The sequence below is a fragment of the Malurus melanocephalus genome, unplaced genomic scaffold (genome assembly GCF_030028575.1).
Source record: "Malurus melanocephalus ecotype Western Australia unplaced genomic scaffold, MMel_1.1 scaffold_1865, whole genome shotgun sequence".
In the NCBI taxonomy this organism is placed as follows: Eukaryota; Metazoa; Chordata; class Aves; order Passeriformes; family Maluridae; genus Malurus; species Malurus melanocephalus.
In genome coordinates this window covers 2,792-7,500 of record NW_026625097.1, presented here as the reverse complement: position 1 = coordinate 7,500, position 4,709 = coordinate 2,792, and the positions used below count along the sequence as shown (strand labels likewise).

Here is a 4,709-nt window from a genome sequence, read left to right as displayed (position 1 = left end):
CCTGGGTTGCTTTTCTTGGTAGGGAGCTATTTCCAGGTTGAAGAACACCACAGCTGAGTGGAAAAGGCTTCTTGGGCAGGACATTGGGGGATCCCAGTGGCAGCTGCCAGTAGAGCCCTGGCAAGGGGACAAGGGGATGCGGGGTTTTCCTGTGGTGGGGGTTGGGTCAGCCCAGGTCAGGCACCACTGCCTCCAGCCCAGAGCCAGGGGGGATGCAGGATCCCCCGGGAGAACCAGAGGGGGGATCCTTGAGACCCCCTGAGTGGGGAGAACAGAGAGGGGCAATACCGGGACCAGGAGATCCCCAGCAGTGTGGAGGAGCAGAGCCCTGTGTCCCCCAGGACCTCAAATTGGGGAGCCCAGAGAGGGGAGAGTGCCATGATCCTCGGGACCCTCAAAAGCCTGGAAAGGGGGAGGGACAACTCCTTGGACCCCCTGTGCCCTGAAACAGAGAATAAAGGGAGAAGGAACCCCAGGACTCCAAGAACCCCCAGCATCCCTAAGTGGGGAAACTGAAGAGGGGGAATTTCTCAGATTCCTGGGACTCCCAGCAGCCTGGGGAGGGTGGGAATCAACTAGAGAGGGGGACCCTCAATACACATGGGTCCCTCAGCAGCGTGGACAGGGGGGAACCCCTGAACACCAAAGGGGAGAGACCAGAGACAGAGAACTCCTGGGAGCTCTTTTTGAGGTTGAATCTTGGTGTTTGGGAGGTTTCTCTGGACACCAGATGCCCAGTAACTTCTAGAGATGGACTTGAGTGGGGGCACATTCAGACTCAACGTGCTCATCCCTTGTTTTTCCCCTAAACTAGGATTTCCCATTCCCATCTTGGCCAGATGGAGGAGGAAGAGGCTGTGAGAAAGAGGAGGATGTCCCAGGACCCCCAGGCAGGTGAGGAGGAAGGCACTGCTCCTTTCTCCCTCTCTTCTCCTCCATCCCCCAGCCCAGCATCGTCCCTGGCTGCAGGACAACCCCACTGCCAACACCATCCTGCCACAGACAGACTGGGGGGATCTCCTTCCCCTTCCCTCTGGCACAGAGGCAAATCCCATCCTCTCCTTGTCCTTCCTCCCCCAGACAATGAGTTGAGGATGGAGACCAAGGAGGACAAATTACCCCAGCAGAACCTCGTGGAAGAGGCTATTTTGAGCGGCTCTACGGCGCAGGAATCCAATGGGGAGGAAAAGCCCTGGAGATCTTGTGCAAGGAAGGGCTGCAAATCCAGACCAGGATGCTCTGAGGGGGAAAGACCCACCCTGTGCCAGGAAGTCAGCCAGAGTTTCAGCCGCAGCTCAGAATTGGTGGTCCGTGAGCAGCTTCAAGGTGGGGAGAAGCCCTACAAATGTGGGGAATGTGGGAAAGGTTTCAGCTGCAGCAACAACCTGATCCGTCACCGGCTGATCCATGCTGGGGAAAGGCCATATGAGTGTGGGGAATGTGGGAAGGGCTTCAGCACAAGTAGCCACCTGATCCGTCACCAGCTTGTCCACATGGGGGAACGGCCCTATGAGTGTGGGGAATGTGGAAAGAGATTCAGAGAGAGCTCCGACCTGATCCAGCACCATTGCATCCACACTGGGGAGAGGCCCTACGAGTGTTCTGAGTGTGGGAAGAGGTTTCCAGCCAGCTCAGATCTCCCCAGACACCAGCGGATTCACACGGAGGAGAGGCCCTTCCGCTGCCCCAACTGCGAGAAGAGCTTCAAATGCAACTCCCACCTTGTCACCCACCAGTGCATCCACACTGGGGAGAGGCCCTAGGAGTGTTCTCAGTCTGGGAAGAGCTTCTCCAGGAGCTCTCACTTGGCCCAACACCAGCAGAGGTACTGGTAAGGAAAGTCCTGTGAGTGCCCCAACTGAAGGAAACACTTCATCTGGTGCTCCAACTCCATCTTCCATCGCAGGACCCAGTTTGGGAAGAGCCGTGGTGACCCACATTCCCAGTGATCCATGTTGGGAAGACATCTGTCCCTTTCTCTGYCCCTGGAACTGATGTGAGGTGGAACAGAAGAACATGAGGGTCTGGCCATGACCCTGTCATTATATCTGATCCCACCTCAGGTCATTGCCAGGCACAGAGAAGGGCACAGTCTCTCTCTCAAGGGAAGAAGAATGTTCTTTCAGGGAAGGAGAAAATACGTGGTTGGGAGAAGCCTGTCAGTGCTGTTGCAGTTTTCTGTGTAAATTGTTTGTTGTTATCCCTTCTGTTATCAGTATTGGTGCTGTTCCTGTATGTTCCTTATCTCGTTGCTGTTCCCAGTAAATTGTTCCTATCCCAGCCCGGGATCTTTGCCTTTTGTGCTTCCCATCAGAGGTGGAGTGGAGCGAGTGGCAGCGCTGTTTTAGTGGGAGCACAAAATTAGGGAAAACCATTCCTAAACTCCAGCCCATGTGTGTTGGGTCTGACTGAGGTAAAGCTGAAGCCCTTCCAGTGCTTTGCTTTGCATGAATGGCTGACGGGAGCTGATAACAGAGCAATGTTTTGGCTATTGCCAAGCAGTGCTGTCCCTCTGACATTCCTTCCCCCTCAAAGGGATGGGCGTGTGTGAGATCCTGGGAGGGGATATGACTAGGCCAGCTGACTCAAATCAACCAAAGGGATAGTCCAAACCATATGATGCCACCTCAGATATATAAGCTAGGAGAGAGAGGAAGAAGGGGGGCATTCATGAGTTTTTAATGTTTGCCTTCTGGAGCGAGAAACCACTAAGCATGCTGAAGCCCTGCTTCCCAGGAAGTGCCCAAACAATGCTGCTAACAGGAAGTAGAGATTGATTTCTTCTTTTTTCCTTTAGTTTTTGAGCTCACAAGTCTTTGCTTATTTTTTTAATGTATGCTATAATAAAACTACTTTATCTCACCCTGCTGGCTGTTTGCCATCTTACTCTCTCCCGTGTCCCAGAGGGAAAGGGAATGATAGGGAGACTTAGTGGGCACCTGGCATCTGGCCAGGGTCAACCCACAACAGTCTTCCTTGGCGCCCCAATGTGCGGCGAGATAAAGGTAGGTTTATATATATATATATATACATATATTGCATGCTCTAGTAATTCTCTAATAATTGTAAATAACAGTTCTCAAGTAGTAAACTTCTGAGCTCCTGTGTGGCACACAGCCTTCAGTGGCCACACTGCTTATCTTTATTTTGCTCAGTCTGGGAACATGTTGGAGCAAACAATTACTAAAAAGGAATATAGCTCCTTCTCTCTGCCTGGAGTAAATTTGAGTATGGATGATCTTTTGATGCAGACTCCCATGGTCTTTGCTAATCCTTATATAAGCTGTYTGATGATATTAGTAATACTAACCAATAGCATTGCTACCCTATGGAATTCAAGGAATTTGTCATCATCCYGGTACAAGAGAAAACAAYCTCTGGGTGAAGACCTGTTMAAATCTCCCCTGAGGCACTCAGTTCCTGGGTGGAAAGGTGTGTGRAGAGATTTGGGCAGGTTCCTAGGGAGGTTATCACCTCCTATTGCCTGGGACTTTATCCCTGAAGAAGTAAACAACCATAACAAACTATCCCATCAACTGACAGAAGGGTGTCTTGCTTACACCCATGAATGTGAGCAGCTTCTTGCCCTGGGGCCTGGCCTGGGCCCACCGAACCTCTGTTCAACACTCGCAGAGGACTGGGAGTTGAGTAGTCGAGGCAGGAACACAAACTGTGTCTGAGGACCCTGTGGCTGAGGGAGGAACACAAACCACAGTAACTATGGCTGAGATAGGGACCCAAACCACGGCAGCCACAGTAATTTTTGGTAGTGAAAACAAAGAAATGGACAAGGCAAGTTTCAGGCCCATACCACCGACTAGTAAGGGAAGAAGAAGAGGAAGAAGAAGAAGAGGAAGAAGTAGTAGGAAACGAGGAATTAGATCAAGAGGCAGGCCCTTCAGAGAAATCGAAGGGAGTGAGGCAAGTTAAACAGGAAACTGAAGTTACTTGATCCCTGACCTCATCAGAATTTCGAGACTTACAAAAAGATTACACCTGTCATCCAAGTGAGTGTATTTCTGCATGGCTGCTGCGATGCTGGGATAATGGTGCAGATAGTCAGCAATTAGAAGGTCATAAAGCCCAATAGCTGGGATCTCTTGCTAAAGATAGAGAAATTGAAAGAGGAATTGSAAAGGAAGGAGGAATTTGCAGCCTTTGGAAACGGCTTCTCTCAAGCATGAGGGCAACATATCCATTTAAGGATGATCTTACACAATCCCCAGGGAAGTGGACCACTGCAGATGACGGTATCCAGTACCTGAGAGAATTAGCAGTGCTGGAAATCGTCCATAGTGATCTAAACGATAATAGACTGTCTAAGGATCCAGGTGGAGGAAGGTGGTTCAAGGCGCCCCAGCATCAYATTCCAGCAGTTTGGTGGCATTGTACTACCCACAGATGGATACACCAACCGTAGAGGTGGCGTCCTCCTGGCTACGAAATGTAGAAGAGACTCTGGGTACCTCCTCATTCTTATGAGCCAGTACCCCAGCTTTTAGGGGCAGCCCCAGAGATTGCCCCTCTCTGACCCCAGTCAGAGGAAAGGGAAGCCTCAACTACAAGCCACGTACTGAACTCTGGTACTTTCTACGTGAGCAGGGGGAGRACATGAGGAAGTGGGATGGTGAACCCACCTCTAAGCTGAGAGCCCCTGTCCATGAACTGAGAGGGAAAAGACCTGTTAAAAAGGGGCTACCCAGGAAGAC

The 4,709-nt window shown here is 51.1% G+C and overlaps 1 pseudogene; it reads left to right on the top strand.

Annotated features, from left to right (window-relative positions):
- Nucleotides 1-4,709, top strand: part of LOC130587406 (zinc finger protein 345-like) — a 7,515-nt pseudogene that overhangs the window by 1,081 nt on the left and 1,725 nt on the right.